The following is a 21,873-nucleotide window of genomic DNA, read 5'->3' on the forward strand; positions in this document are numbered from 1 at the left end:
AATGGTTTCATATCATCGAAAGAAAAAAAAAACGATGAATGCTTTGTACCATAATGCATGCGGTTCAATGGAAACATGCAGAAACTTCTGCACAAATGGCCGCCGAATCCGTTGCAGCCAGTGTGAATACTCTCGCCACCCGGTGGACCCCGTTACTTTCCTTCGCCCAGCAAGGAGGATGCGCTTATTTTCCTTTTATTATAATTCCTTCCATTACGGGCTATGGCAAAAGTTCATAAACACAATTACGAAGCAATTTGGCATCGATCCACTTCGGTGCTGCTAAATTGAGCCGTGAGCCGTGGTCCGATGGCTTTTTACGACTTTCCCGGTTCGGAAAAACCTTCCCCGCCGGCGACGCGAGTGGTTCATCTTTGTCCGCGTGCGAGTAAAGATATGACTCAACCGTTCCTTGGGAGAATACGATAAAAAGAGAGAGTTCACAGAAAAGATGCCCCCCCGAAACTGTCCGCATCGACTTTGACCCCGACGCAAAATGGCCACACTGTCGGGTGGGGAAGAAGGGAAAGGGCGTCCATAATAAACGGTGACCCGACCTGGGGACGTGGTGAAAAGTGTCTCCGGGCGGAACGGAACTTTCGGTAAATGGACCGATATACAGTCGGAATGGGATGCGAATGCAGTTTTCGTCAGCATCTAACGCTTAGTGCGGATTGCACCGGTAATCCCCGGGAACTATCGTGTCGACCATTCTATCGGCACACTTACCCGTTTCTGTATGTGTGCATGTGTCAGCTTGAAATGAAGCGAGACGAAGTTCGCATGTTAGTGCAAAAAGAAAACCCCCCTTTGCACATAAATTTCTTGTTTTCGTCGCAGTGGCTCCGGGCGAACGAGGTCTCTTAATAGCCGTTGCACACCGGTCCGGCGACGGAAATGGCCTTACGTTCCATTGGGAAATTGGTGATGGTAAAACGGAATTGCACCAAGACACGTTACACGCTTCGGGCCGGTGATGATACGTATCGTAGAGCAGAGACACAAGGTGATGGTGTCAAACACAATCATAAAAATTAGGAGTAGGAATCTAAAAGGTTTTTGAAGGTTGTAAAGGTGACCAAACGTATTGGATATATTTTTTTGTTGTTTTGAGAGAATTTGATTTGAGAACATTTGGCAGTTTTTTTTATGATACAAAACTTACAAACTAAACAGAAGATCGGATTGGACAAGATAAATAAGGCAAATTACTTGAAAATGTTCATTATTAAAAATTGTTAAGCCCACCGCAGCTCAACGTTTCGCCTTCCATGTCCTTGCCAATATGGAAGATGGCCGTTAAAATGTGTTTAAAACGATGAAACCAAACCCAAAAATCCTCCCGATTGCGTGCGCGAACAAAATGGACACAAATGTGAGCGTGCTGTGTCCAAGTGGTCCCTTCAGTGGTGTGTCGGTTTTATGTGCCACAGTGCGGATGATCAACGGTGACCCCCAACCACCCCGCTTCGACCGCTCAAATGGGCCCGTTTACTGCAGTGTTGTGTTTGCCGAGCCAGCGCCATGAACTAATGGTCGCCGTGAGTCGTCCATTTTATTGTCGTTCGCGCCGTTCCGTTATGTTCCACTCCGATAGCGGGAAGCCGGGGGTTAAAGGCCCCGAGAAAGGGGACCACCTTTTTATGACCGGGCGGCTCCATCCCAGAAGACAATTTGAGCTAAAATTGTGGCCCCACCGAGGACGATAGACGGCGGCTGGAGCGGCCTTAAGACCGGAATGGCGTGGTTTGCGCGTGGAAAAACATAGACAATAATTGCTGGCCGTCGGTACCATGGGCATCCTCTCGGTTATGATTGCGCTGGGCTCACCTGGGCCAACCATGGAAAAGGGGGACGACCAGGATTTTAAGCTGCTTTACGGGGATGGCGAGAGGCTGGGGGTTAAAGCGAAGGCCCTGGAGAGGGTTAATAAAAACTTTCAATAAATATCATTCCACGGTTGTTTGAAGCTTGATGAGGGAGGATTCGCTTGACCGGGGATTGGGAGGTTGTGCCTTTGCAAAAACTGGAAATTACTCAGAACCGATTGGCCACTTTCAGTAGGCTCTTAGCCTTAGTTTTAGTAGGTCTCGCTCGAAGCAGAAATGATTCGCAAACCCATTCTCGACACAATCGAAAAAAAAAAAAAAAATACTTAGGCTCAACTTGTGGTGAACCCGAGCTCACAGTGAACTGAGATGACGTTTCTTCATCTTGATCGTTCTTCCGTCTCGGCATACCACAGTTGATCGCCATCGACCCCCATCCCCGGTCGCTCATCCGTGGCGTGTAATTCCATTATGTTTCGACTCCGGAGGGCGCCGCTCAATTTCGCTATCGTTCGCGGTTTCCAGCTCGAACTTCGCCCAAGAAAATGGGCCCTTCGGTGGAATAATATCCTTTTGTGTGGCACCTTTCCTACCGAACCCGGGGGGAAGGCCGATCCGATGCCGACGTGGATCCAATCACCCGGAACGGACTGCAAAGTCGGCGGTTGGTTTTATCTCGTCCCATTTCCCGGGCAATTCGTGCGCCTCACGTTCACCTTCGTGGCACTTTATCGAATTTCAATATTTGCCCACCCAACCGTTTACCCTCGCGACCGCACCCCATCACGACCTTACCCGGAGAAAGATGGGGTAGGATATTTTTATCAGCCGTAATTGATTGTGCGTCCACCGGCGTCGGGGGAATATCCTCCAAGAAGGAGGGTGGAGGCGATTTTCCCAGACCGTTTATCGGTGATCGAATGCTGATGCGTTTCGCCTGTCCAGTTCGAGAGTTTATGCGAAACGACGTAGTCGATATTCATGAGAATATTTATAGGAACGGTTCGTTTGTTTTTGGGCTATCAGTGCATCAAAATTATGTTCATTTGAATTTGTGGTTGCTTCTACTTTGATAAGATATTTATGTTCTCTGAGCTTGAATATCTAATTCAAGATCATTTATTTCACAAAAATGATAACAAAGCCTGCAGTTTAAGGAAAAACTGATACGATTTATCATAATAACAAATCCCTATTTCTTTTGCCTTTTTAAAGAGCTCTGGTAAAGAAACTCTTTGTCAAATTACTTCTCTCAAGAGTTCTTCTTACGTTTCACTTTAATAAGCGTTGATAACAATTTGAGACAGCTTTAAACAGTTGCAAACACTTCTTTGCTTATCAGCTAGCACAATCCGTTCTCACATCTCTCTGTAAATTGTAAGGAACAGCAAACCGGACCGAAGGACCGCCCGATTGAAGAATAATATTTGAAATTCCAAACGATAATGTTTGTGCATTTTGTTTGCTATCACTCACCGTCCACACTCCCAGCACCGTACCACCACCTCAACGGGGCCGGTTCGGCACGCTCGGTCCCAGCCGGGGCCGGGCTCAACCGGTAATTGATTCTGCCGATTTGCCGACGTTAATTAACATGTTTCTGCAAGGAAAGATAGAAAGGCACACAGATGGTGAGATAAGCATCGGCACCGACTCTGAGCAGGGTAAGAAGAAATGGAGTAAAACCCACGGCACGTTTCCCTCCCAAAAGGTAAAGATACTGCGAAGGAATGGAAGAGGCTTCGAGAGTACGAAAGGATCGAATGCAGGTCCCATCGGATTACTGCATCCGGAAGAGTAATGTTTTAATTCCACCCATTCCGAGCGCTTCCCATTCATTATCGCACGGGGTCCCCGAGTCGTCGGACGTGTCCGTCCGTGTTCCGCTCCATGTGACGATCATCAGTTCGCATTTTATTACGTTCCCAACCTTGCCCTCTTTTCGCTGGCTTTGCGCACCGACGGGGTTTTCCACTCCCATTTCTTTTCGTCAGCGCAGAAAGTCTTGTGTCGATCTTACCGCAATGCGAGCGAGCGGGTGCATTAAATCGAGCTAAAGTCGCAGGGACACCTTTCACCGAGCAAACGGAATTCCGACAGCGTAAAACGTCAACGTGCTTGGTTCATTTTGTGGAAGGAAATATGGCAGCGCTCTAGCTCGGGGACTGGGACTGTCTAAACCGGAGGGTAAAACGGTTTCGATACGAACGGCACATAAACAGCGATGGCATATGGAGCAGCCGGGCACAAAGCCAGCCGAATTTGTTGGGTCTTTTCTTTTCCTGTTCGGCAGGGGTTTCACTTTTCCACTAACCAGCAGCATCGGTTGCATTCATTGTACGTGTGCTGGGTACGATTGCCTCCTTCGTATCGTTCCATTTTCGATGCTGTACGAGCGCTCGTAAGGAAACGGTCCGGGTTCCAGTTCGGTTGGATGTGAGCATAAATCCTTCGAACGTGTGTGAAGCCTTTTGCTCGAGTGTAACTGAAACTAAAGCCATCCGTGCCGGCCGGCAACAGATGAGATCAATGTGTGGGTTTTGTTGTGTAAAACACCAATGCGTGCAAAAATGCTCGTTTTCCCGTTCGTTGGGCGGGGACTTTTCCACACATTCTGCATTGCGTTACGCTAATCCATTCCATTAAATGTCTTTCGCACTTCAGGAATAGTTTGCGCTGGAAGTAAAGAGCTGCAGTATGAAAGATCAGTGAAAGAATATTTGCTCACGGAAGTAGAGATATAAATACATCTTCAAAAAACCGTTGCCTACACTTATTTCCAAATTGATTGTTTACCCTAAAAACGTAAAGATAAGCATGAAATAAAATGATAACAAAAATCATTCAATTTAAACTATCCTACAAAAAGTATAAATTAAAACATTTTTCAAAATCTTTGATGAGTCCGTCAAAAAGAATTCAAATTTGATTTGAAGTATTGTGTATGTTCTTATATCAAACAAAACCAACAGACTAATTAAAGTAAGATCGAAGTTAAATAGCACGTTTTTTTTCAAACAATAATATTCCACTCAAAAGAGATTGGATTAGAACCTCTTATTGCTACATTTTAAATGTTCTGGTATCGAAAATGACTAACATATTCGGAGAATAAATGAGGCCTCCACAAAGACACTCACAATTCGTGCCATTCGCCCTCCAGAGGATAAGCTTTGCTAAACAGAATCGTCTGGTTTTCCTCCGTTCGATTTACAAATTCTTGGGAAATTGTTCCTAATCACTCGATGGCATCGGGGTGGTGGTCTGCGGCGGCCGGAACAGGGCCGGAAGCAACACAAACACCAAGTTCAACCAATAAAAAATGATCCTACATAAGCTTTGGCACGATAAAAACATGATGCTTCCTTTCGAACACCTCTCAGCCTCCGCAATCTCCCACAATCGGGGGCGACAAGGCCGTTTTAGTCGTTTTTGCCGTAGCGAAAAAAAAGGGAAAACCATTACGCTGTCACAATTGTGCTTTCCGAACGCCGCTCGGGCAAAGAATGAAAAACGAAACACAACTCGGCCGAACGACAACAAAACCCCTCCAAAACAGCAATCAACTCTCATTACTCGGGATAATGTTATCAGACACTTCTTCGAGCACGAAAGTGTTTCGTCCGGGGGCTTGCTTGCTTTCGGAAAAGTATGGCAAGTGGTTCTTTTCCCTACCATTGCCGAACCCGTATCCATTTCCTTTCCGCGGACCATCCCCGCGGGGATGGAACCAGGATTCATGCTTTCCAGGCATTTGCAATTTAACCGTTTAAAAGTCATTTTTCGAAACGTCTTCCGTTCTCCCCCCGGGGAGGGAAAGCGGGGGACGTAGAGTGGGTGTTTTCTTCGCCCTGCCCGAAACGATTGCGCGAAAAGCCCTGCCTTTTGTCGCCCGATTTAACCAACCGCTCGGGATCGTTTCCATTTTTCCGATTAGGTCTCCACCCCTCCGGGCGATTCCGGGCGCTGGTTGTTTCAAATATCAATATTTTAAATCATAATCAGAACTTATTTGAAAAGCCCTTAGCAGACGATAACGTCTTCTTTCGGTTTCGGCGCGGCCAGATTTTGCGGCGGGAATGAATTGGACCGCGGCTCAGGCGGATACGGCCGTCGAACAAACACAACAGCGAACATCGTCGGGCGCCTCGGAACCACTTTCTAATGATCGGTTGGTGGATAAATTTCCCCATCTCGGCCGGTCGGTCGTTTCGGCTCAATCGAGCGAAGGAGCCGGAGGTCACCGGGTGGTGTCATAAGGGCGAGGCGAGAACATTAATGAAGATGATACCATAACCGTTCATCGTTAGCCGGAGTGGTCGGCGGTGGAAAGTACGAAACGAGGCGACAGGGTGACCGCAAAAAAGTCAAATGGAAAATAATCACTTGAGAGTGAAGTGTTTTCGGAAAGCTCCCCATTTTCCGGACGCTATCTTCGGTCGATGTTTGACTCTTTTGATGCGCGCAAAAGGATCCCGAGCGCGGGGGGGGTCGGGGTGGAAAAACTGCCGGCAAACTTTCAATGCCAGTGTGATGATATCCGTTTCATCCTTTTCAGGCCGTGCTCCGGTGGTCATTCACCGTGCAATGGTTATGCTGGTAGAGGAAGGATTTTCCCTAAACCATCCGAAAGGCGTCCCCTTTTCGGGGGGGGGGGGGGGGGGGGGGGGGGGGAGAAGATTAAGAGGGTGTAAAAAATGACGGTTGGAATGGCGAATCGAGGAAAACGACATCCCCCGCTGAAAGGTGTTCCAATTTGTTTTTAATTTTTTATCTCCAACTCGTTCCACCCGCCATGGCCAAGGATCTCTTATCCTTGAAGTAAGCATTTTGTTGGAATCGTTTGTGAGGGTGAAGTTTTCTTTGAAAAATATATATATTTTTTCAACGCCACTCGCTTTCCATGGGTGACAAACGAAAAACGACCCGGAAAAGTGTCCCGGAATGCGGGAGGATAGGCAAAAAATTGAAAAAAGCGAAATGAAATAGGAAAGTTTGTCAGGGCAAAAATGGAAATCTAGCTCCGAAGAGAAATGAAATCGTGTCTGTTCCACACATAGACAGGCCAAAAGCGAAAAGCGTGGAGATGAACTCTCGAGCAAAGAGAACCGGCGGACGAAATGCGAATGGAAACGAAAACCGCTCGAGAAAATTATCGTCAACGCGAGTGGTGTTAAGTGTCAGTTTCATTTATCGTCCTTGTGTGTCCCTGTGTTCGCTATCTCTTGGCCTTGGCTCCGGGCCGGCATCGCTCTTTTGTTCTGTAATATATATTTATTCTGCGTTCGCCCTCAGTTGTGTCGGTGTAAATATGTACGCCTGTTTGTATGTACGTGCCTAGTTTCCTTTTCTCCCTTTTTCTCTTTTCTTAACAACCTAACCCCGCTCGGTTATCCCTACCGTGCTGGTGGGGGAGGGTTTGATTATGGCCACTCACGCAAAGGATCCTCCGTGCTCCGGCCGGATGACGACGTCGTAAGGCACTTACGTCTCCGATCCAATTGTAAAAGGGAATGTTTTTCTTCCCGTGTGTTCTTGTCGCTTCGTCACTTTTTCCCGCTGTTACTGCAGTTGTTCTTAGCGCTATTTCATTTCGTCCTTCGCTTCGGATGGTTCGCGGAAAATTGCCCGGTATTATCTATTTTACAGTTTGCCGCACCCGTCAGCGGCGGAGACCATTGAAAACAATTCGCTTCAGAGCACCCCGCGAACGCTTTACATTGGTTAATCCGGAACCGGGGCCGTGGAGGAAAACAGCGTGAACCATTCCGGGAAGGTGACGGCATCCTTGATTTCCGGTTGGTTTATTGCGACCGTTCCGAGTATTATGCTAGCAGCTGCTTGAAACACAAATTCTCTTCTTCTCGCTGGTAAAGAATGAAGGAAAATTAGCGATAACTTCTTCTCGATTGTTTTCAACACACTTCCACGAAGGAGATAAATGAAATGCAAAACGGTATTTAAATTATTTTATCAACGTGAAACGTAGGTAAATTAAAATGTGTTAGAAATAATGTAACATTAATTTAGTTCGTCAAATAAACTCAGTGTTCAATTGTAAGCTGCTCAACTTCATGTTACCATTTTCTTCCCCTTCAATTCATCAACATACACTGTATACCTTAATACTGAAAACAATGTTATAGAGTTGAGCACAACATTGACTCAACTCAGCCTATCGCTAGATTACCTTTGCGACAATGTTTTCTCTTCAAACAATCCTTGAGGCTGAACTTAAACAATTAAGGTGGAGCCATAGGCATTCGTTGCCGCGGCAAACCCGCAAACCCTATCTGGTGAAGAATTCCTTACATACCGTAGTTTCAAGTCACTAGACCTACTCTCTGTGCTCGTACTATTTGTACCTTAATTCCATGGGAACCTTCTTCGCCGAGGACACCAGCGTACGGGGATTAGTACACAGCGTTCTCGTTCTCCAATGACGTGTGTTGGGTTACGAAAGCATGGAATCCCTGGGTTAGCTTCACGAAGGCGACGTATCATCTTATCATCTCGGCTTGAGCCATCGCAAGCCGGCTAGGGTCGTTTTGCAAGAAGCAGTTGTTTGCTCGCTACTTGTAAAGATTATCCCAAATCGCTTCACGGAAAAGTTTCACAAGAAAAATGCTCGACTCTTTTTCTTCGCGATTTAGTTTAACTTTTATATATATTTTTTATGTTCCTCTCGAACGAACGAACGAACGAAGTGCTCTCTAATCCCAAACAATTGGTGAATGGAATGGGACAAAACTTCGGGTAAAAAGGTTGATAAAACTTTAAATTCCATGTTATTTTCAAAGTTTTGCGGCCCTTGTTGAGGCTGCACAGGGCAAATATCGAATGAAAATAAAAAAAAAGTACACCGAAAGGGTTGAAGAGGGTTTCGGAAAATGGGAAAGGATATTCGAGCTCCACTTGAACGCAGACGGTACGAGAAGACTTATTGGTGTTTAAGTCAAATCCACTTCACTTGACCGGTCAATAGATGCAGGAAGCAAATCATCCACAAATTCAAGTAACCCGGTGGAATATCGGTGTTTAATTTCTTCCAATCCCAAACGGTATTCATGCCCTTGGAAAGGAGCTTTTGAAACATCTGCTTATGTGTAGTTTGTTTCAAAAGCCCCTTCATTGGATACTTCTGTTGCATTTTGTACATCAATTCAGCTTAAAAGGTTGGCATTATAATCTTCACTTGATGAACTTAACTTGATGTTTCCACAATCCATGAAATGCAAATCGTTCAACCGTCTCTAATTCGCAAAAAGGTTATATTTCATTGAATGCAACTTAGAGCTTGCAGAAGTTAATACTTTAGCATGCAAATACAAAACAAAAGGCATGCTGGCTATAGACATTATTTAATCCAGGGGCTTAAAAGGTCCATTCTACAGGAAAGGATCAGTTTTAAATACTCTCATATGTGCATGGAGTTTGGCAAGGGACTTCCCTTGCACTATCCACGTTCTTTCCTTCAACTCGAGAGGAAAAAAACCAACATTATTACATAGTATCGATCGCAACCTGTGCAACACCCTGAGGGATTCCAAAAGGCTTATGCAAATCCTTAAGGGATGTGATCCCAGCGTTCCGGAATGATAACCGCATTGCAGGACGATACACCATGAAGATGTGGGTATTGGAAATTCTCCAGAATCATCCAGCAACTCTCCATTGGAAGAGGATGTAATCAATGAATTAATTTCAAGAAATCCTTACTGCATGTATGCGGGGGTAAAAAAGCTACTTAAGACATCAACCGGACGAGTGTTGCTATCCACACAGTCATGCGTAACGGAAGAGATTTGCTACCGTTGCAAACATTCACTATTTGCAGGCCCACAACCATCGCAAGCCGGCATGTAAGGGCACGTCGCTAGATCGAAACCCCGGTCGGTTCGATTATGCAGATTGATGCAGGCAAAAGTGCAACCGTGCTTTCGGAAGCTGCAGGTGTGCAACGAACCTGTCTTTTTATACGCCAAACTGAACACACCCGAAACGAGCTGCTACGATGTAGCCGGGCAAAAAGGTACCGGGCTGGCATTTGTGCAATTCACATGCAGCTTGTTTGCGTTGGTTCCACCCGAGGGTGGAAGGCTGCAAGTGAACTGCGAGACTCGACGTCAGGATTTGGTGCAATAAACATACGGATAAGTACGGACGTTAACGGTGTGGGTGCCCCGTCGGTGCGGGAGATGCACGAATACAACCATAAACGTCGCCCATCTAGATTATCTCCAGCGGAAGCAATTCGGGGCCCGGGGATACCGAGGCCACGGGCTGGAGAAGTCAAGGAGTGTGAGGTGGTTCAACAAATACCGAGTGGAATCATCGGTATCTTCCTACCACCACAACCGAAGTGATGTGGAATTTGCCTTGCGAGAATAATAATAATCATAACGATGACGCCCTTTCGACTGACACCTCTGCTGCTGCATGGCGCTGTCCCCGGATTCCAGCGTTCCAAATTGCACCCGAACCCGATCGAACCCCGAGGATGTTCCACGTCGTAAGCCAACCAGTGCCATTACTCGCAAACACTGCGTCGAAACCGGATCCTCCCCGGCACGGTTCGCCCCGCTCAGCCCTCGGAGAATATATTGCGGATGCCGACGCATTTGTGACGTGCTGGCGACCACTTCGGAAAACTCCAGCTGGGGACGATCAGCCTCGGCTTCAGCTGAACGTGCTGTCCGAACGAGGGGGGGAATCATGCTGGAGCGCCATTGCTCCAATATCCCGTTCCCCGACAGTGGCGTCTCGTGCGGACCATAACCAGTGCTTGGATTGATTTACCAAGCCATGGATTTGCACAATTGGTGTGCAAAGTGCATCGGACAGTGGACGGAATGCACGGCTCTCCATGGTATGACGGCTTGCGGTTGCTCGCCTCGCCTAAAACCCGGGCGCGCTCTGGTCAGAGTCATGTCTTGCAATCACGTACCAATCGGTGGTAAGAGCATCTTGGCAGCTTCACGGCTGACCTTTGCCAAAGGGTTGTGTGTATGTGTGTGCCCGTTTGTTGGAGGGAATTCGGCGTAGAATACATGATTTGTTACGTAGAACTTACAAGCTGACTTCTTGAGCTACATCAGATCTTGTATTCATTGCATTTGCGCGCTGCATAAACTGCGCCTTCGCAAGTTCGTTGCAAGCTGTGCTTGTTGTCTCAATTAGAAGATCGAAAGATACGACTGGCACAACCGTTCGGACCAATGAAAGAACCAGATGTCCAATCTGGCGTGCCGTTATTGAAGTAAAACTCATTTTATTCCCCCTCCCAATGTGACCCCCCCGAAACGCTTTTCACCGAACGTTGCGCCGAAATCGACACTCCATTACAGAATCATTGGTTTCATGTTTAACCTCCTCCACTGCTTCGCTTCCCCGCCACCCATCCGGCCATCGCTCGCGCATTATGCAAATACATAAAGTGCATTAAAAAGTAACACGCGAGCGTTCCAAATTCGCTTCAGCTCGCTCCGTTCGTGATCGGCCTGCTGATTCCGCGCCTGCACGATTGAGTGCCGGAAAAATCGCATTTGCGCTTCAATAAGCGCACATCTTGCTACAATAATGTCCTCCAAACCGGGGATGGGCGACTCCATCCGATCGCCCGTCGAACCGGATTCGTGCTATCGTGCTCAAATATTTGATTGCATATACCGATCGATTGGTGGACGGTTGGAGTGGTTGGGAGAACGGTTGGCGAAGTGTTACAAGGATGGATTTTCGTGTTTCATACCATTTTTCTTTTACATCTGTGTTGGCGCTAACGTTTGAAAGGTGCGTGACAAAGTTCCGCCCGGTCGGTGAAGCAGAACGGGTGAAAGGGAGTTGAAACGCGCAGCAAATATTGAATCACTTATATCAAATCATATGGCATTAACATTTCAATCATTTAATAACGCAGTGGAATATCAAACGCTTGGAAAGCGGTTTTTGTTTGTTTGAAGCGAAATCTCTCTACATCATTCTTCCTAGTGAACAAATAAAGGAAAAAAGTTTGGAGTAAAATGACACTAGTTTAAAGCAAAAAGTGTGTTTTATTATTATAACTACAAACTGAAATAAGTAAAAGTAGTTTCAATTCAAATGAGTATGTAATTCATATTCATCTTCCTCTAAGTAGTTACCATTTCACAGAGTTGTTTACATTTTTTGAACCATTTTCTTGAATTCTCGCAGCCTGAGGAGACAAACCTTTTTATGAAATGAAAACGACAAGCTCCGAGAAAGTTGGAGTCAAATACCTCGAGCGATATGAAGCACTTCATTTGAATATTTTCGAAGCTACATCGTCGACTGGCATTTGTTTGTTTTCCTCCAATGCCTTCGTTTAACAGCCAAAACTCGTTCTGCATCTATTATTGAAGCACTGCTTATAGGATGCAAATTTTGATGACTCCAAAGCCCCGAAGGACGCGATAAGGTGCCTGTTCCGGATTGTTACATAATTTATCAGACGGTTTTCCATCGCTCCAACGCTCCACCCGGTCAGTGGGGCCCGTCCAGTCTAGAGGATGTCTCCTAGAGACGCATATTTTCGCGTCTCTGGCCATTTCATTTCTTTCCCTTTCTGCGCCGAACGAGTCCTTGAACTTGGTACCGATTCGAACGATTAGCAAAAGTCGTTTTGGGAGAAAAAAGCATCCCGTCGGAACAAGTCCAATCAAATTGTTCGAGTCATTCGGTCAACTGTAAACATCTCATTTCGATCCCCAAAACGAACATCTCCCATTTCCGCCCCCTGCTCATCCCTCGGTCACTTTCTTCCTCCTGAATTCGTTCTAGGTCACACTCCCAATGTCCCTTTCCCTTCACTTCACCCGAAAGCTTCTCTTCGGCACGAAAACCGATCACATCTTCAAATGAAAACCATTTTCTCGACCCAACCCCCCCGAAATCGAAGGCCATCATCATTCGGAGACTCGAGGGTTTAGGGATTTCGATTTTCTGCAACTTTTCCTGCCATCTTCCCCCGCACACCGCTCGGTTCTGGTGGATTTGTTTCCGTTTTCCGTTTTGTCATAGTCGACTTTTCCTTCGCCCTCGATCGAGACATCTTCCCGTATCGGGGCAACCGTCGGTGTCCGGATGGGGGTGGGAGCTGGGACAACGAGCTTTCCTCCCAGATAAGCTTCCCGGGGATGGGCAGGTGGGCAAGGAAGGAGGAAGTGTTCCGTGTTCATCGAAAATGAAATTTTCAACCCCCTAACCTTCGAGGTTCGGGTGAGCGAAGGAACGAAAAACAAACTCTCCCACGGGACGTGGGGGCGACGTTAAGTCTTTCGGTGTGTTTTGTCCCTATCGCCAACGTTTTTCCTTCGCTCGTTCGCTTCCTTATTTATTTGCTTCATTGCAGAAGTCAAGTGGACCTTCGGGGCCTTCACAGTTTGTTCTAGCGCACACGGTGGATTGATCTTGGTTCGGGTGTTTCGGGCGCACAGAGAAACAGAGCGAGAAAAAGTGGCATTCGATTGTTTACCGTTTCCATTCGCAGCACAGCCGAGTGGAAGAAGACGATGCCAAATACAATTTAAAGCCTTCCCGCCAGCGATGTTTCGCGTAACCGAAAAGTTTCCTTTCGATCGACCGCCACCATTCTCGGTTTGTCCGCATGCGGGGAATAGGTGCCCGGGGAAAAATCTACCGAACAGCCCCGCAACCGAGGCGGGCAAATGATAATCTGCGCCCTGCCTCTGGAGAGCGAGAAAATAATCATCCACCCGAAAGGGGGCTACCGGGAATTGTATCGCAAAATAAAAAAATAATAAAGATGGAAAACCGAACCGCACACCGATCGGTTGGCACAGGCTTTTCCCCTGCTTCGAAATTGAAAGATGCCAACCAGGACGCGTGGCACGTGATCAAAACGCAGCAACAGGGACGAAACTTCCGCAAAAGAATCTCAATCAGAGTGGCCAACGCGAGTCGCGAACGAAGTGGATCACGAGTCGGTGGAGAGATGCGGGGAGGGGGGCGAAATTGGCGGAAAATGTTTTTCTTTTTCCCTGCTCCGAGAAGACAGTGATCCTCGCCTCGTTCGTGTCCCGCATCCAAAACATCCCCGGACGGTGGATACCTTTATTTGCATTTTTGCCATTTTTTATTCGAGGTCGAGCCAAAAAAGTATGTTTTGTGTTGTTTTTGTGTTTGCGTTTCACTTCCTCAAGGGCTTGCTGGTTATTTGGAATTTGTTTACCTATCAGTATTAGCGAAAATTGTTTCTAGTGCCTCGGAATTGCTGCTGGTTTTGTTTGTTGGCCTAGTTTACTCTCCCGGTTTATTCTGCCGGTGCCCATTTTTGCGTCGTTGTTGGCGCAGCGTGTTTTCTTTGGCGTCAAAGTCATTTCACAGCAAATAAAAAGGAAAGCAAATGTAGTTCCTTACTCTGCACTACGCTTACGCGTTTGATTACAATTGATGGGATTGCCGATATTTTGTTGTACCTTTTTCGCTAGGACAAGCTAGCGGGATGCAAACATTTCTGTTTGAATTCGCTTTTTCGTTATGAATGCGGAAAAGCAGTAACAGCACATTTGTTTTCTCTCGACAACCCTTCTATATCTGACGGTTCGGTATTTCTTTTAATGTGAGGTTTTGTGAAATAAAGGTTCGATTTTTGCTATATAACCACGAACAGTTTAAAACAATCATGCTTTCTTTTATTATGTAGTCAAATTGAAAGTTAAGAGATTTTATTAGCTGTTGTTCAATTTGAATATTCTTCTGCAAAGTATATTTTTTATTTTGCTATATATATTTTCACAAACCACTGCTATACCTTTCTCTAGAACTGTAGGTTATTTCACTTAAATTACTCAAATTAATTTTCCACCAGTAAGATTTTTCGTATCAATCGCTAGCCTAAATATAAACGTACTTGTCAATGTCGGTATCATGCTTTTCGAAAATGCTTGGAAACTGTTATGGAGACGGAAAGCGAAAACATTACTTTGATCAGATTCTTTGAAGTGATTTATTTTGACGCTGCCTGTGACTTGGCTGATTGAATATAATCGGCAAAAGGCCACCGTAAAGTAGATTGGCGGGTCGCACATTGTCGTATCGCCCGGAAGCGAGCAGTTTTAAGTCAGAGAATGCGCCATTCTTTGATGCCCACCCTAGCAAGACCGCCCGTACAGTAACAAGCTCCACGATGGCAACTGTCGAACCGAAATCCTCCATCGCGCTCGGAATTTCTAGGGACCGCTAGGGCTGTGGTGAGTGGGGTGCGCCTGTCGGAAAAGTCTTTCAAGGAAGCTTCTTCCGGCTCCGGCTGGTTAGACTGTGCCCGGTCGAATCAGTGATTTCTCATTTCGATTACATTTCCGTTTGCCTTCATGCTCGGGATGTTTTCCATTTGACTAAGCTCTCCGTGGTTTGAAGGTCGTTTCGGAACGCTACGCTTTTCCTTACCGTGGAAATCCATCAAACCAGGTGCAAGAGCAGGAGGGGCACGATGCGATCGAAAACGGAAAGCTACTACCAGGTCCAGGCATGACCGTGGCAAAACATCGTGCCAACAGCAAGCGCACTTACTGTCGTCAGCTTTTGGGCGTACGATACACAAACGCACACTTGCGTACGGTGTTCAAGGCAAGGCAAACAAAAGGAACGTCCTGACAAGAGTCGGCCTCGTAGCCATGGCAGTCTATGGCAGGCTTCGGGTGCATTGGGAGACCGATTGTTTTATTCAAATTGCTTCATGATTTATCTGTGATGTCGAAAATAGGAAACCGAATCTATTCGACAACATGAGAACCCTGTGGGAAGGGGAGAATGTTTTCCATCCGAGTGGATAGCTCCGGAAGTTGTTGCAGCTCGAGGGGAAAATTGGAAAGCATTGGTTGTTAGAAATTTAATTGATCCTTGTTTGTGTTTGATGTTTAGATAAACTTCAAAACATCGATAAATAAAGCGTTTTTCTTTCTTTGAAACGGTACATAAGATAAGAGAGAATTGATGAGATAAAATAGAATTTATTTTATGATTGAAATAATACTATGAGTATGAGATTTCAGTTGTAATAAAACTAATAAGTTCTTGTTGATAAATTGAAAACTATATTATATGAACAATGCAAAATTTGAATTTTCCAGTTGAAAACTAAAAACAAGCTATCAAATCGTAAAACGAAGACCAAACTTCGGTTGTTCACGAATTCGAGTGGCGATTTTGCTGACAGTTCTAAATCCACTTAATGTCCGGTGAAAGCTAATGAGACCTTGTTTTTAGGGCAATAACCGAAAACATGCATGTTATGGATCACAATTAAATGCAATTAGGCACGAAACCCGTTGTGCAGGCGTTGGAGTAACTGTCCAACTAAACATAATTACGCGCCGTGTTTCGGAAGTACGCTGGGCATGAGCCTCCACGCTAACAGCAGCAATTATGTTCCCCGCCGAAGAACATAACACCTTCCGGTGGATAGGATTTAACGCCTGTTACAAACAACATCAACACAGCAAGCATTCGAAGGGTTCGTAAAAAAACAATTGTGCTGCTATTAAAACGCTGTTTGTTGATTCCCCCTTGCTGTCCCTTTTATAATGGCCATGTTTAAAACATTGATTTCCCATTATTATATCGATTCCGGTGTGCAATCACAACGTACCTGATGCGCGCCACATATTTCAAGCCCTGCTTGATTTTTCCGTTCGAAAGTATGGGTTCTCCTCTCTTTTCCCGCAGTTAACCGTTGTGGTTGTGGCTCATTTTCGCACATTACCACATCAACGAATTGTTCGGTGAGTCGAAACCCCACCGACCACAGCGAGCTTCAAGCTGTCATTTTGTGGATCAAATAGTATCCGTTCCAAAATCGTAGCCGATCTCCCCTGGAGCATCAAAACTAACGACATAACGGTTGAAAAGTGTCCCAAATTAAAGAGGAAAAAAAGTAACTACGATTGGCGTGCATTCATGTTCCACCCACGAACTGGTGGTTCTGATGGCGAGAAACACAACGCTTCGTCCCTCTGATGTGGTTTTCGTGCTGTATGTTGTTTTATGCAACCATCAACATGACAGACATCAACATTCACCCGTCACTGAAGGATGAAGGACAAAAACGGGTCCCGTTGTTTATCAAATGGTCGCTTTTTTATTATGCAACGATAGGTAGTTTGTCAGTGTTCCATCCTTTTTTAAATTGTTTTTTTTTTTTGTCGCACCCATTCGTTCTCGATCCACCTCTGCACATTGTTTTTTTCTGCTTGTTTTCATGTATTTTTAAAATCCACGGAAATTAGCAGTTTTTACAAAATCAGAACAAAAAACACTTGTACCATTATGGCAAAGCACCTGCAGGGGAAATATTCATTTCATTTTAATTGGTTTTTAAAACATGTGTTTTATTAAGAACAAAATGTTTTTTTTCCGCCCGGACAACAGTTCGGTTTTGTGTATGTATATTTTCATCAGCGATAGAGCTGAAAATATGATTTTTATTCCGTAAGGGGTATGAAAATAATATTGACACCTTTTCAACGCTGCTAACAATGCTATAGGGTCATTGGTCAAACACATTGGATAAATGAATCATGGTAGGTTAACACACCTGAAAATCCTCGTTTCATCAACTCTGAGTTCATAAAGCTATTTTGTTAAAGAGAGATGTAAATGACACTTAATTTCCTGTCTGTCCTAGTCATGCAACAATCTAGAAGGAAAGGATCCGAATGACAAAGTTCAATAAAAAAAATTTGAAAATGTAAATACTTCCAAATCATGGGTTGAATCACTGTCCTATTGCATTTCAATAACATTAAGAGTACTCCTGTTGGTATGTTTGCTAGTTATTTTAACTGAATTTTAAATTGTATTCTTCTCTTTAACAGAATTTTAGCTAAAGTGCGCTTGAAACTAAAACAAACTCAGTGTCGCTTGCTTGCAATCTGGGTGTTCATAACAACCGTTCACTGGAAAACCACTTATTCTGCGTGTGCACCAAATAGGAGCGGGAAAACACCTCCCAAGGGACACACAGACTAAAAACTCAACTGAAACCTAAGGCACAACATGGCCTTTTGTGTGCAAAATTAACAAAAAAAGACCAACTCTAACTAACGCGCATTCGCGTCGAATGAACAACTTTAAAGCGCCAAACGAGAGTTGTTGAAAAAGTCATCTCGTTAAAAGTTACTGTCGATGTAATTTCCTCCCGATCTTACTTCCTGTGCTTCATCACCAAAAAACGGCCTCTAGCCCTGTTCCAATTCGCACTCTTTCCCGCCGGACATATCCGATGCGGTTTTTTTTCCCCCTACTTGTTACGTGTCACTTCGTGGAAGCTTCTCTTCTGGTGCCGTTATCAGTAAAATCGTCCCACCACAGCAACATAATCATAATGATCATCGTCTACGTCGTGGTCGTCGTCGTCGTCGGTAAGGGTCATGATTATATTCGACGGTTTTGCTTCTCGATTGAGCCGCATTCTCTTTCGCTCCCCACGGAATCATTATCGTCCCGTGGTAAGGATCATCGTCGGCATTGAAAGACGCGGAGGTTGATTGTACCGCGAGACCGGTCAACAAACAAACAAATCAACTTGAACTTTACGATAAAAGAAAAGTTTGCTCAGCTTTCCGTTGCGATGCCATTCGTCACAATCGTCATCGCATGGCTTACGGGCGGCCATTTTCCGACCGGCTACAAAAGGCGTTAACGTGAAAAATCACGGCTTCGCGTGAAATGTTGTGACGCAGTTTTAGCTTGAGTTGTTGTTGTGGCACCACAATCGACATCTGACAGTTGAACAGTTTTATTTGGCAAAAAGAGAGCGATTTCGGATAGCGCCATTGCAACCCACCACGAACGAGGGAAAACTAGAGTCGTGCTGATTGTTTCCAAGCGTTTGCGCTTCACGATCAATTAATTAAATCAATCCGAGTGCTTAGTCTGCATTCCGGTTGCATCCGCGAAGCTTACGCTAACGCTGAGAGAGAGAGAGAGCGACTCCAAAACAATTAAGAGGGAAATGTTGAACACTCGGTTTCGCGTCTAGTTGCTCTACAAAAGGATCCTGGTTATGCTGTTTTTTTTTTTCAACAAATCCCAGAATGGACAGCAGCCAATCAATCATTTCAATGGCAGTAAAATGCTCATCTCAATTACCGCATCCGGGTGCGCACGTGTTCAGGTGAGCGGCCTGGTTTTCATTCGGCATGCAGTTGATTGATTGATGGCCAGGAATATGGGAGCAGCAGTATTTTGTCCGAAGCTTGCCCTTTTTTTGAGGTGCGGTTTGGTAAATTAAAGCTAAAAAAATACTGTCGAAGCAACTGATGGACACTCCGGACATCGCGAACAAATTGCAAACCGTTGGTTGTGTGAATCAAAATGTGACAAATTTTGATTGATTTCCACGTTCTTGCATTCCCGCGAAAGCCCGGGACGAAAGAACATCTGAACGATTGGATACTGACGAAAGTACTCCTAAACAGGTGGTTAATTTGCAAAACGGATTTTCCTCGCATCGAACCTCTTTAGTAGCAGATCTGCAGATATTATGATTCGAGCTCGTGCATAATTAATCACTACAAAAAGCAACCGTTTGATACACTTTGCCAGTACACGTAAGTTTGAATATAGAATAAGCTAACTTTTCTTGCCGCTGAGCGTTTTATTCCCATCTCCGGGCCCGTGGGACATTCGTCACTTTCATCAACCCGTTCCGATGTCTCATACATTACGTAGTTTGAGGGTTGGTTGAATAATTTAGCAGGCCATTTTTCTCTCCCATCCACATCCTCCAGGGAGAAGCACTTTGATTAGCTGTAAAACGGGAGCACATTAAAAGTGAACTACTACTTCACCCAACCCCCATCCAGCCACGATCGTATCGTCAACGGGGGCTTGATGGCACATCGTGAGTGTGATAGAGCGTTAGGAGTCACTTTGAGCACTCCCAGCGGCTGTGTTTAATGCGAAATGGTTTTAATTTTAAATGAGCCGCGCAGCGCTCCGGGAAAAGGAGGTTTCGGGCTCGATTCAGCTGCCGAAATCAGCATCGGTTTAGTTGCACGAACCAACGAACGATCGAGAACGTTCGGGTATCGAATATCGAACACTGTACGTCCTTCCCATGGGACCGAGTTTGGTTGAAACCGGAAATTGAAGCATCGGAATTTAATTATTGAACATTTGCAATCCGAAAGGTGAACAGGAGGACTCGTTGAATAGAATCCAGCCGCCACTTAGGAGCTAGCATTGTATTTAGCGTTGTGAAACGAGGAATAATTCTTGTCCAACGAACTATTTTCAACACAAGGTGTGAACATGAACTACATCCTTCGTAATGTAAACATCTTCCAGCATTACACCGTGTTGATGTGCAACAATCTAATCCAGTTTCACATGGTAAGATAGAATAACTCCAACTCGCAGAGAGAGGCAAACAACTCACATTGAATTTACTGTGAGTTTTATTTCATGTCGGATTTGCATAAGCCCGAGAACCTGATAGCAGACTTTCCACTTAGCGCGCCTTCGTATCGAGCTAATGTTTGCTATATTGCTCGAAAATTGAATTATGATTCGGTTCAGGTAGGATTAAGCTATCGTAAACACGCCTAGCTCCACACACGCGGTGTGCGTGTCGGTTGAAAAATGGCAAGAAAATGTTCCTATTATAAGAGAGAGAGAGAGAAAGTGCAAACGCTGGCGGAACCAGGGCGAGGCAAAACCGGGGGGTCTTTACATGGTAATTAACTTCACCTGCGCGGATGTTGTTAACAACATATCGTCGGTACGCTTGTTTGTCGTCACAAGCTCGTGCTTCTCCTCGTCCAAGACAAGGTAAGCCCACGCCGAAAGGGATCGCAGGTTTACCAGGTTGGGCTGGGTTGAAATTAAATTACATCTCCGTCGGTGCTGCGGTGCGGTTGAGGAGATAAAGTTCAACTCTACCAACAGAAGGAACATTGTGCGCCGCCTTTCCCGGAGCTTTAGCGCCCGTTACCGGTTCACCCACAAATGTAGTTATCAAATTACGATACCATCAACAGACACTGCTTAATTATTTAGACCACGACATAAACATCAACTTTGGCTCGTTTCACACCCGCGCGACCCGCCTGATGGACGGCGACGTTTCTTCGTTTTCGCGCGTCGACAAAGGGTATTCCGACACTCTTACCGGCTTCAAGGGTGCTTCCTTGGCGTAGTAAAAAGTTTCTCTCCTTGGCAAAGCCGAATGACCCAATTTTCACCTTTGTCTGCATCGTGCAGTACTGTTCCGCGTCCGAGGGAAAGAAAGAAAGAATGCGAATGGCTTAACTCGGAAAATTAGTTAACCAACTCACAGCTGGCGACAGGGTCTGGACTACCGTAAAGTCCTCTCATTCCTTCTCTCGCCTGTCCCAGGAAGGACGACAAAATGACGAAGATTAAAAGCGAAAGGTTTCACCAGCGGTGGCATTCTGCGCACTTTCGACGAACTGATAGCCTGTCTAAGCCTGTGCCGGCCACGGAGCAAAAGTTTCCCAGCGCGGAACCCAAGGCTCCGCCAGTGGATCCTTCCCCAATGTCTCACGAATAAATAAACATCCACCTTAAGCAGCGGCGTCCGGTGCCAGCCTGGTGCGGTATTTTGGTTTGAAATCACATGACGCAGGAATGCCTGATTCTCAGCTCAGCGCCTCCTATGGCGGAACGGAACGCAAGCCGAGGGAGTGGCATGCCATGGGATGACAGCAGCTCGAGACTTCAAGGTAGCGACATTTCTTCGCCGGCATTTCATTACGACTCCGTCGGACGGACGGTCGTTACCTTCTGATGGCGTGTCTTTAGTACCGGCCAAGAATAGTGTCCCGACGGGAAAAGTCGCTAGGCTTCGGCGAAGAAGGTCGGAACCATCGTCACCTGGATCTCCGCTGGGAAAAAACTAAGCAACTAAATGATGGGCGAGATTTCACTACCAGAACCGACGACGACCGAGACGGCTTAGTGACTGATGATTACACCAGAAAATCTCGTCCGAAAGACGGGGACATGAAAATCGTGGGTATCGTTTGGGGGTGGTTGGTCTGGA

The sequence above is a fragment of the Anopheles coustani genome, chromosome 3, assembly GCF_943734705.1.
Source record: "Anopheles coustani chromosome 3, idAnoCousDA_361_x.2, whole genome shotgun sequence".
NCBI classification, from domain to species: domain Eukaryota; kingdom Metazoa; phylum Arthropoda; class Insecta; order Diptera; family Culicidae; genus Anopheles; species Anopheles coustani.